The sequence below is a fragment of the Spermophilus citellus genome (genome assembly GCF_964194105.1).
Source record: "Spermophilus citellus genome assembly, chromosome: 5".
In the NCBI taxonomy this organism is placed as follows: domain Eukaryota; kingdom Metazoa; phylum Chordata; class Mammalia; order Rodentia; family Sciuridae; genus Spermophilus; species Spermophilus citellus.
Window position 1 is genome coordinate 136,158,349 of NC_138186.1, and position 12,729 is coordinate 136,171,077.

Here is a 12,729-nt window from a genome sequence, read left to right on the forward strand (position 1 = left end):
AAAGACGAATGGGGGGAGAGAAAGGGAGAGAGAAGGGAAAGCATATGGAAATGGTAGGAGACCTTCAATGATACACAAAATTATAAGAGGTTATGAGGGGCAAGGGGGAAGGGGGAAAAAAGGGGAGAGAATTGAACTACAGCAGAGGAGGTAGAGAGGGAAGATGGGAGGGGAGGGGAGGGGAGCGGCGATAGTAGGGGATAGGAAAGGTAGCAGAATACAACAGTCACTAATATGCCATTATGTAATAATGTGAGTATGTAACAGTTGTGATTCTGCAATCTGTATTTGGGATAAAAATAGGAGTTCAAAACCCAATTGAGTCTAATATATGAAAGATGATATATCATGAGCTCTGTAATGTTTTGAACAATCAATAAAAAAAATGCATTGTGCTGTCACAGATACCTAATTAAAATAAATAAATAAATAAATTTAAAAAACAATAAATTCAAAGGCTACACAAAAAATAGGTGTGGGCAAGGAACACATTAAGAAAAAGAGGTATTTTTTACAAGTAAATACTAAATAATAAATTATTAATGTAAACTTCACACGTTTTTTTCTGTCTTTAGAAAGGGTTGGATTCAACAATCCTTGGAATCATAAATGATAATAATAAGTGTAACATAAATGTAATAATGGGCTTTGGGTTTTTGTTATTTTATGTAAAATCTGTGGGATAATAAAAAATAACAAAGGTTTATGTGGTATTTACTGTGCATCAGTAAATGTTTGAACTCTCTCTATATAATTCATTATTTTTCTCAAAGTCTGTGAGATAGGTACTATTACTGTACCCAATTTACAGACAGTGACGCACAGAAGAAATTAAGTAACTTTTCCAAGGAGACATACCAACAAGTGGTAGAACCAGAATTTGGACATCTGTGGAAAGGCCCTAGAATGGTTTCTTCAATCACTAAACTCTATGGCAGCCGCAAGTGTGTCAGAGAGATGACAAACTAGCTATAGCTTCCTTCATCTAAAACAAAAGTATGTGGAAGCACACCAAATGTGAATACTTTTAAAATAGAACAAAGTTAATAGGGAAAATAAAACACATTTAAGAGTTTCAACCTTGTTCTTCCAGTTATGGGCATTTAGATATAATTTGGGTTTCTACTGTTGGTTTTATTAAGATAAGTAAGTCTATCTTTTATTTGTTGTATTTATTTCTCTTTGCTAGTTTTTGAGGGGCAAAAATAGAGTTGCTCATTCTGACTATTTAAAAGTTTTAGCATTAAATTGAAACACTGATTAATCATTGTGAAAACATATTCAATGCCTTTATCAAATTACAGCTAAATAGTGAAGCAGGATGATTGATCAGTGTTTTTAGAGAGAATAATGAGTGGAAAGAAATTCAGCAAAAAATAATTTTTAACAAAAAGAAAAAAAATAGACTCAATTGACCCAAACATATGAATTCATATGAGCCAATAATTTCTTGTAATATCATACATTTCTTACCCTTTTTATAGGAAAAATTTACACAATTCTCAGTGTGGCAAACACTTACCATCAAAGATACAAAGTGATAGGCCATGGACTTTATAAAACCACAGCATGAATATGGCAGATTTTCTTATGCCATCAATTTTACTCAAGGGAAATTTTAAATAATATTTTAATTAATGTTAAAAATAAAATTTATCAGGCAAAAGAATAAAATATATTTGAATTTTTAAAATATCTAGTCTGACTCTTCAAGGAAATGTCAGTTGTGGCAAAAAAAAAAAAAAGTTGTAGCTATGCCACTAGACCCCAGGATATATCTATTTATTCTTCTCTGCCTTAGGGAAATTAAAAAAAAAAAAGTTTGAGAATTTCTGAGATAATTCAGCTTTCCGTACTTATTCTGTTAGTAGATTGGTAGTATGTTTTGGACACTCGTTATGAATCCAAGAGTGAAGTTGAAACAGTTGGATATTTTATAAGACTTACTATGTGTTGCTTTATGTTAATGAAATTGGTTAGATAGATCAATAATCATCTTATTAGTGAAAGAAAATAAAGAGTATTAGTATGTAATAAACACAAAACAAAGTTAATGATATTTTGCACAATGTTAGACTAAAAAAATATGTGTGTCTGGTAATCTTTTCACCTTGGTGATTGTTGCTTTCTTTATAGGTTTTTACTGTAGTTCTCTGTTTATAATGACACACTGCTGCCTGTGCTAATCATTATCATCTATTGCTTTCGTTTTATTTGTCATGTTGTACAAATTCATGTTCAGTTCTCAGGTAATATTGTTGCAAGAAGTCACACATAAGGTAAATTTAAAAAAAAGAATACTAAAATTGAGTGAAGGTTTGGTTGGATTTTATATGTGACTGACCTTGTGTGAAGAGAAATCCACAATAAAATGCTCCGTGAGACACACTGCATGGAAATCTCAAGCAATAAAATTCATCCATATATTAAATGTTATTCTCACATTCTATTCTATTTGGTTCATTAAGAACATGATGATATTTTGAGAACCCCAATTCCTCAAGCTTTTGATTTTGACACCAAGAGATCTACCAGGGAAAGAAATGATTTGTCTTCCTTAACTCAATATTATCAAGTTAGGAATATTTTTCCAATTTATTCCAAAATATTGGCTATTTTATGAATATTTATTATGTGCAAGGAATCTGGCTAATTGCTGGTTAGATACTAAGATATTTGGATATATTTAGATACCAGTACTGTTCTTTAGGTTATTTTTATTTTTACTTTTAGTCACTGACAATTTATAAACCATTAAGCCTTCTGATGTTAATATTTGAAGTTCCTTTTTTGTATTACATTTACTTACTGAATGCCTTATGGGATTTTTTTTGTGTAGTGTAGTCAGGGTTTCATATAATTTCAGTGTTTTCAATATTTACATTATTCTATAGCTTTCAAAGGCATAGTTTCTTATTGTTTTCTTAAAATTTTCTAGGCTAAAATATTACTGGCTTCCGCATTGATGCCTTTAGCATCAACAGGTCTGATTTTTGCAGATCAAAAATATTTGAATAAAAAACCCACACATGTACTGAACATGTACAGCTTTTCTTATCATCAGACCTGAACAATACAGTGTAATAGCTATTTGCACAGCATTTACATTTACATTGTATTAGGTATTATAAGTAATAGAGAGATGATTTAAAATATAAGGGAGAATTATGTACATAGAGGTTATAGGCAAATATAACGCCACTTTATATAAAAGATTTGAGCATCTACAGACTTCAGTACCCTATGGAGTGGGGGAGGCAGGGTGTAATGGAATTTAATCCTATTGTTGATACTGAGATACAACCATATTTATGTTTGAGAGTCTATTCTATAGTGACTGCTGATTGTGTAGTTACTTTCACCTTGCTTTGGACTGCCATCAGATCTTCTCAAACGTGTGCTTACTATAGATGTATGAGGGGCACATTTTTTGTTTGTTTTGGAAACAATACAGAAGAAAAGTTTTAAACTATAAACAATACACAATAATTGTTTTTAATGCCCTTCTTGATGGTGCCCAACATTTCACTTCTCTTGCTGGCTATCTCAGTGGTTCAGGCCTTTTGTGTTTAAAGAGTAGTTTATACTCAGTAATGACTAGTCCTTGAAGTCTCTTAGCTTGCCATCAATAAGTATAATTGGCGTATGTTCCCAATGTGTAACACTCCATGCCCATCTTCTGCCTCTTGTTTTGAGATTTATCCCTGAACTGTTTTTCTCTCTATGTATATAACAATCAAGAAGAGTTTCATCATCTGCCAGTTTGAGGTTTCACTTAAAAGTCCTCTTAGCCCATCAAAGAATAATTCATCTCAGTAGATTCTTTATGTCCTATCACTGTTTTCCTGTATTACTTCAAAAAATTTTCATATATTCATTTTTTGTATTAAAAATACTGCATATTAATATCAAAATCTGGAAAATTCACACAGGCAGAAATCAGTCATTTTACCAGGCAAAAGCAGTGTCTGCTAACATCTAGCACATAATGTAATGTTTAGCAAATATATATTTTTACAAAACTTGGTTTCAACATCTGTATGCCATTTTACCTATGCATTTATTTATTTGTGCCCTTCAATATCCTATCTACCTTCTTTTATTACCTGAATGTGAGTTTATTCCCATATATCTGGCAAGATCAGATAAATTTTAAAACGTCTTTGAAATATTTAATTTGTCAATGGATCTTTGTTATGGTATCCATGTGCGGTGTCCCCCAAAAGTGCACATGTGAGACAATGCAAGAAGATTTGGAGGAGAAATGATTGAGTTATAGCTTTAACCTAATCAGCGAATTACTCCTTGATGGGATTAACTGGGTGGTAACTAGAGACAGGTGAGGTGTAGCTAGAGGAACTGGCTCATTAAGTCCGTGGCTTTGGGGTACATATTTTATATCTGGAGAGTAGAGACACACTCTCACTGATTACCATGTGAGAATCTTCCCTAAGCAATAATTTTCCGCCATGAGCTGGCTGTATATGGACTGAAAACCTCTGAAACCTTAGCCCTAAGTAAACTTTCCTCCTCTATAATTGTGCTGGTTGGGTCCTTTAGTTTCAGCAGTGAAAAATCTGACTAAAACAATATTCTTTCCAAAATTTACTGTCATTTTTTCTTGTTACATAATTATTAGTAGAATTCAGAAATATGCTTTGGGGACTTTTTGTCTTGGTTATTTTCTCATGTTTTAAAATAAGGACTTCAACTTGTTTCATGGCAGATTTTAAAAATTACTTATTTGTTATTAAAAAGTATGTTTATCAAAGCAATGTTTTTTAATCATTACAATTATTCATGTATTTGACATTAATTTTTCAGCAATTGGTGTTCTTACTCTGTGGCATATTTTTCTTTGATTTCCAAATGATGATACTAAAGTCTCGGGGTTTCTTAAAGCAAAATTCTTAAAACTGACATTTATATTTTAACATATTTTTGTCCTTTTGTACATTCATTTTAAAGGCTGAAGAACAAAAAAAATAGGCTCCAGGATACCCATGGTGTTTAATATATTATTAAGAAATAATATGTTACATGTGTAGTCAAAGCCCTACAATCTCATCTCTCCTCTTCCCTTCAGAGGGATCTGGTTATGATTAGTAATTTGTGGTTGTGGCAATTTCAACTAATTGTTATGCTATTTGTTTTCATTCTGCACTTTCACCCTCATCATCATCCTTGTGATAGGCTTCATGATTTGAAAATAACAGCTAATATTGATGTTTTCTGGTTTAATCATCACCTGCCTCTTTCCCTGGTAAGTTCTATTTTAAAGGACATTGTTTTAGTCAGCTTTTTCATCTCTGTCACCAAAGATCTGACAAAAACAACTTTAAAAAGGAAAGTTTGTTTGGGGGCTTATGGTTGAAGAGATTTCAGTCTATAGATAGGTGGCACCATTCTTTGGGACTCAAGGTAAGGCAGAACATCACGGTGGAAGAGAGTGGTGGAGGAAAGCAGGTCAAGGTATGGCTGCCAAGAAGCAGAGAGAGACCAACTTTAGCTCACAAAATATACACCCAAAGGCACACCCCAATAACTCACTTCCTCTAGCCACACCCTACCCGCATACAGTCACCACTCATTTAATCACTATCAGAGGATTAATTCATTGATTGGGTTAAGGCTCTCATAACCCAGTCATTTCACCCTCTGAACTTTCTTGCATTGTCTCACACATGAGCTTCTGGAGACACCTAATATCTAAACCAAATCAGATATTATGTGTGTTTCATGAAGCTTAGTTGTATCTAAATAATAGCAGTTATGGTCATGGAATATTGGAAAAATCAAAACAAAAAGTTGCAATTCTTGATCCCTCTTATATCCTGAGAGACATGACTGATATAATTTAATTGTTTCTTCTAGTAATTACCTCCAGATTTTTAGATGATATATTTAAATAGTATAACTTGAGTTTTGAATTTTAGATGTTATTCCTTTCCTAGTATGGAAGCAAAGATTGAGTTCTCCCATCTAATCTGCATATACACTGTACCCTTCATCCTCCAATATATTTCTATTTAAAATAAATGTTTTATGAAAACTATAAAAATATCACAGCTGAGCTCTGTGGTATATTGCACATACCTTTCCTTTCTTGCTAGCACTAATAATTCCCTTGTTTTTAAAAAGTCTTCCTTGTTTGTATACATTTTCCTACTTCTAAACATATCCCTAATTACATCTACCTACTTCTAAACCACAGTCTTTGACAGAGTTGTTCACTTCCCTTAAATGCTCATAATATTTGGAAGTTTTGTTATTTTTGTTGTTGTTTTTAGTTGTGTGTGTGTTTTAAGAGCACTCCTGTGGAGCTCTTTATGGCCATATTTTTGTATCTTCCCTACAAAGATTGAGGGGTAAATGACATTTTTAAATACGTCTTATTTTTTTTCTCTTTTGAATATCAAGGGGTTATAGAATTTCAGGCTGAGAGCATTGTCTCTTGTTCTTTTGAAGGCATTTTTTTCTGGGGTTCTCCTCTTGATTCCTATCACTACAGCAATCTTGCATCTTTACTTGGGTACATGAAATATGTTCTGGGTTCAGGTCCTTTGCACTGGTTGGTCTTCTGCCAGGAATTCTTCTGCAGTAGATATCTTCATGGCTGTTCCACTTCTCTACATAGAAAAGTATAAGAATGAGCCATGTTCAGTGAATCTCCTTTTATTCCTTTTAGATTAATTTTTGCAGACTGACCTTGCCGCTGATATTCCTTTATCTCCCTAAGCAAGTCCTAGTATTTCCTCCTTTCTCTTATGTCTTTGGGTATACCATAGAGCTTACTTACATATGAGGCAGACTTTTATTACTCCTCTCTGTACCACCTACTCTTCTCCTTAACCCCTGAGAAGACAGAGACTCCATGAGGGCTTGGGTTTTGTCTGACTTTTCTTTTTCTTTTTAAATAACTCAAATATACAGAGCAACCAGGTGTATCCCTCAGCACTTAGAAAGGTGCCTGGAACATGTTAGAACTGTAAAAATATTTGTTAATGAAGAGTTTTCTGATTTTCTAAGTGAAGAATTTTGCCAATATTCTTAATCCTATATATGTGAAGAGATTTTTACCTCAATAATCCTTATGGTCTTTTTTTTTTTTTACCTCTAGTATTCTGTAGTTTGATTATGATAGGCTCTGTGTCATGAAATTTTGACCCTGAAACTCATGGATTTAATTTTTATTGTTATTTGTATTATCTATTATGGAAATATTCTTAGTAGGATTTGAATTTTGTGGATTTTTCTTTTTGTCTTTTCTTAGGTAGCTTGGCATCTTTTTTCTTTTTATTCCATTTCTTACACCTAGAAGATTTCTGTGGTAGTCAGCTTTTTCACTGCTGTGACTAAAAGACCCCATAAGTACCACTTTAGATGAGAGAAAGTTTATTTGGGGACTTACAGTTTTAGAGGTCTCAGTTCATAGACAGCTGGCTGCATTTCTTAGGGCTCAAGGCGAGGCAGAACATCATGGCAGAAAAATGTGGCCTAGGGAAGCAGCTCCATGATGATCAGGAATCATAGAGAGAGACTCCACTTGCCATATACAAAATAGATACCCCAAAGCCACGCCCCCAATGACCCACTTCCTCCAGCCACATCCTACCTGCCTTCAGTTACCACTCAGTCAATATATCAGCTGGATGTGGTAGCTCACAATGTAATCCCAGTGACTCAGGAGGCTGACTCAGGAGGATATCAAGTTCTAGGCCGGCCTCTGCAATTTAGAGAGACCCAAAGCAACTCAGAAAGACCATATCTTAAGATGAAAATTAAAAATAAAAAAAGGCTGGGTATGTAGCTCAGTGGTTAAGTGCCCCTTTGTTCAATCCCTGGTAATGTACACACACAAAAATTACTATATCATCCTGTTCATGTATATCATATATTTTTGCTTGTTATCTTAGTATTGATTGACTTTTGAAGTTTTGTCTTTGTTTCCTCTGAGTTCCTTCTATTTCTCTGTTTTATTTTCTACCTTTCATAGTAGATATAAAATTTATCAGAAAATTTGGCTGTCTGATTATATTTAGCTGATCCACAAAGGTTGTTAGATCAGTGGGTGTCAGAAATGTATGTTAACTTGAGGATGATCAAGTTGTTGTCTTTTCACTGTGAGACTCTCAAACCCTATATCTGTTGACTATTTCTATGGGCAGGTATTTTCTAATCTTTTGTCTGCTAGCTTTTCTATTGGGCATAGTTAAGTAAGGGCTAGGGATTAAAATGATCACTTTATCCAGTATGTAGATTATCTCTCTTTTTTTGTCTTCAATACAGAAGGCAAAATTACTACCATCTTCTGCTGCACGAACACTAGAAACTCATTGGTTTAATTTCCCTGGAGAATAAAACCCCCATCTCCTGCCTTATAAGTTATTTGGCACCTCAATTTGTAGAGACTCTATGGGGTTCAGCAGCTCAAACTAACCTTCTTGTTGTGGTTTTTTCCCATCCCCCTCCTCTTGCAGACACCTGTCCTTCAGCTTTCTTGCTTTTTTCTGGTACCACTTGCACTATCCATTTTCTTTCCATCCTCTATGAATTTGTTGACATTTTACTGCTATCTTCTTCCATCTAGTTAACTGGGTCTAAACATTTTTATTATCTAAATCTTACTTTAGAAGCTTTTATATTAGGATTTAATGTGTTGTTCATGGCCATCTTTAACTAGAGTCCTAGGTATGGGTACTTTAAGTACAGACGAAATATAATTTTACCTTCATCCCTCTACTTTTGAGACTTAGTGATGCTGAGCCCTAGTTATGCTATGGTTACATCACAACCAATGATATGGAACTTTGATTTTATGTGTATTACATTCATAAAGAGAAACTTAGGGTGACTTAAAGTACTTTTGAAGTTCATGATCATTGTGAGAAGTAGGCTTTTGAGTTATTTTTCATTTCCCTAAGGGACAAGAACAATAAAAAATTAATGTAAACACATTAAAAGCTTTGTTAGACATTAGGCAGTGGTGTCTAATTATTAAACAATAAAGTAATAATATTTCTCTTCAGTCATGTGTCTATAAAGACAAAGTTCTTAGTGATTTAGTCCAAGTCTTTTCCATCAATGTGATAAGGACCTCTGGATGCTAAAGAGATTGATAAATTCCAAATACAGAACAAATTAATTTTCTTAAAACTTGTTGTATTTATTTAGCTGATGACAGGGTTAGAATCAATTGAAAGTAACTTCAAATTAATGGCTGTATTTCTTTTTATTGGAAAACAGAATCTTCTGAAAAGGCAAAGTGAAATCTTGTCATCTACATCACTTGTTAATGAAAGGGCACAAGATACCTACCCATAATTTTTCTCCATCTGGGAAAAAAAAACTACAGATGAGTGATTAAACTAATTATTCCAGTCTTTATTATCTTTTAAATTTAACTTTTTTGAGCAACAACAAAACCATGGTAATGTTGGAAGTATTGACCGGAGAACTAGATTGCCTTATTCTAGTATATTCTTTCACTAACTGGTGTGTTCTTTGTTTTTTATTTTTTTGTACCGGGGATTGACTCAGGGGTACTTAACCACTGAGCCACATCCCCAGCCCTATTTTGTGTTTTATTTAGAGTCAGAGTCTCACTGAGTTGCTAAGTACCTCAGTTTTGCTGAGGCTGGCTTTGAACTTGCGATCCTCCTGACTCAGCCTCCTGAGCCAGTGGGATTACCACCATGTGTGCACCACCATGCCCAGCAAACTGGTGGCTTTAATCTCTTAAATGTGATCATAGATCACCAGTCATAGGACTAGATGATCTTTAAAGACTCCTTCTTGTTGTTCTCCTCCTGTTTCCATGTTTTGCCTTTCCTTTTTGATGCTAAGACACGATTCTTGTTTTCACTGGCTCACATTGTACTAGTGAAAATGATGGTGCAAATTAAGGACAAACATACACACATATACCAGGTCATCTTATGACTTAAGAGAAAATACATACAGAAAATGCTGGGGGGTCAATCAGAGTATTTTCTAAGAAATCTAATTTTTTTCTTAGTACAGAATTTACATTTCCCATCATAGAAATGTAGTTAAAGTAGAGTCTCACATGACTGCATTCCCTCTCATCTGGCTATCTCCAGGCCCTATGTCATGTAGAATTCAATGGGTGTTTTCCTCTGTGTGCTTTGTTTACTGTTATAAAATCTTAAATCAAAACATTACATCAAAGGAGAATTTTCATCAAAAGAACCTCAGGAAAACCTCAAACCAACCACATATTCTGCTCATCTATTTAAATCATTAGCAAAGGCAGCACTGTTGTCCTAGCTTCTGAAGCTAACTAGACTTGTCATTTTACCCCTCTTGTGGATGCTTTTCCCATGGCTGAAATACCTGTAAATTACTAATAAATACTGGCAAGGAGGGAGGTTAAAAACAGGCAAACCTTTGCCTTTTAGCTGACAAAGCATTCATTGAAATGCTATCTGTGTGAAGCACTCAGAAATTCATCATCTGAATAGTCTAAATTACAGTACAGGAAGATTGCAGCCCACTTGGGGGACTACCTCCAGCATTCTTCTAGGTTAATTTAAACCAACATGCAGATGTTTTATATGCTTCCTGTGTGGTATCCCAGAAGGTTATATCTTTCCTTTTGAGCTTTGAATGTGCCGATCACCTTGTATAAACAGTAGCATTTCAGTGCACTTGGAAAAAAATAATCTTTGTCTTTGGAGGTAAGTGGCGGGAAAGAGAAATCATTAGAGACTGGAGTGATTGTTGTTGATTGAAAGAGTATCAAGTGAGTTGAATGCCCTGTATTTTAAAAATAGGAGTGATCTCTATTATTACTTTTTTTTTTTTTAAAAAAAAATCTGCTTTTTATATGATACCTGACATGGGAAAGGGATGTTAATGAGAAGCCAATGATGTTGAACTTGCTGTATTTTCAACTGACTTGTTTTTCTCATGAAGGCAGCATTTTACTGAAATTGTGTTTGTTTTTCTTTCTGATAGGTTCTAATTGAAGTTTGAAGGTTCATTACACAGTGCCTGGGAATATGTTGTCAAATACAATTCACCTCTCCCATAGTGAATGTTAGCATAATTTTATAGGACAGGGGACTCTAGAGTGCTCAGCTGTCATAATATTTGGATCCAATTTTATTCATCACGGACAGAATATTTACAATGTTTTGAATTTCTATGTTCAAATATCAGTACACAGAAGCAAGGCATAAAGAATAGATTTGAATGTAAGTAGACGAGCTTTGGCCTTCAAACAACATGTTACAGACCAAATCTTATGCCTCCTTCAATTATATTGAAATAATGCAACCTTACATGTTTCACAAATGTATCACCTGAAACCTAAAAGCAAACCACTTCATCAAAGTCATCTTTATTTAAGTTTAGTAGGAGAAAAAAAAATCTAAAGTGTTTTATTATATATATATATGCTTTTTATGTAGCAGGACATTTCTGATTTTACTTGGGAAATTGAATATATGTTGGGTAGGCTTGGGTTCTCAGTAAATGAGTCTACTTCAGTGTGAGGACTGTTTTTATTAACAGATTTTATAAACCAACTTGGTAGTTTCTAGTTCTGTGGCAAGAACAATATATCATTATAAACCTGCAACATAAATGTACAGTATACATTCTTGTTTCAAAAGTCTCTAAGAAGAGTTCCCTTATGAACAATTTATATGAGAAGATCATAAACTGAAGTTCAGCAATAGCACAAGCCACTGTAGAGAATGGTGTGTGTTTAATGATCTTTAAATCGTGAATATATATATATTTTCAAGAATTTATTAGTCTTACTCCAAATATATATTTTTTTTTTGGTAAATTGCAATTGGAAGGAAGAGTTTATACTTTTTAGAACTACTGAGCTGGCCAGTATATTAGAAAAGTACATAAAACAGGGCTGTAATCTCTGTTTCAAGTGGAATATTTTTCTCCAACATCTGGGTGCAATGATGGCAGTACACTGTCATTTTATTTTTCTTTTGTAGAAGTTTGATTGAATTTTTAAAATATTAAAATGTGTTTACAAAATACAATCTGTGTTATATTGTAGTAGAAAAAAATTGGTCTAAAGATATGAATCGGTTTGGATAACATGGTCATCAAACTATTCGATTTATTTAATTACCCTAAAGAGAAGTTGGTCATAAATTTTAAAATGTTATGACTGAATTTATCTTCCACGTTCATGTAAATTTACATCTTGCTTAAGAGCCTTGAATACTTGAGGTCAGTCATTTTTAGGAAATACAAGACTCTTCTATAATTCCTACCTCCTGTGAACAACTCCTTGTGGTCCCTATAATTGCTCTTGTTTAGTGCACAGGCCTTTTAACTAAAAAAGGAAGAAAACAAAACAATATATATGGACAAAGACTGGAAACCAAAATAAAAATAATTTGAACTCAGCAGATTTTTCTGGGCAAAGCCTCAGAAAGCATTCCAGTTCTTCTTCAGAAAGGCCTTTGTATGCTTAGCTAAATAGATTGAAAAATGCTTATAATTTTGATAAATGATTCAATTGTTTTCTCAATACTAAACATTCATAAAAAAGTGTCTATTCATTCACATAATCCTTTTTAAAATGAGGTAAGTTAAGGAAAAAAGTAGGTCAATGTGATGAGAAATGAGCTTTTTCTTTATCAAAAGGTTAATTTTGTAATCTTTAAAAGAGCAAAGATAAGCTCAGCAAATAAGGGGCTTGTAATAATGAAAGTCCTAAACACAGAAAAA

At 33.6% G+C, this 12,729-nt stretch overlaps 1 protein-coding gene across 1 annotated transcript in view; it reads left to right on the plus strand.

The window, feature by feature from the left end:
* Positions 1-12,729, plus strand: part of LAMA2 (laminin subunit alpha 2) — a 576,405-nt gene that overhangs the window by 56,239 nt on the left and 507,437 nt on the right. The window lies entirely within an intron of this gene.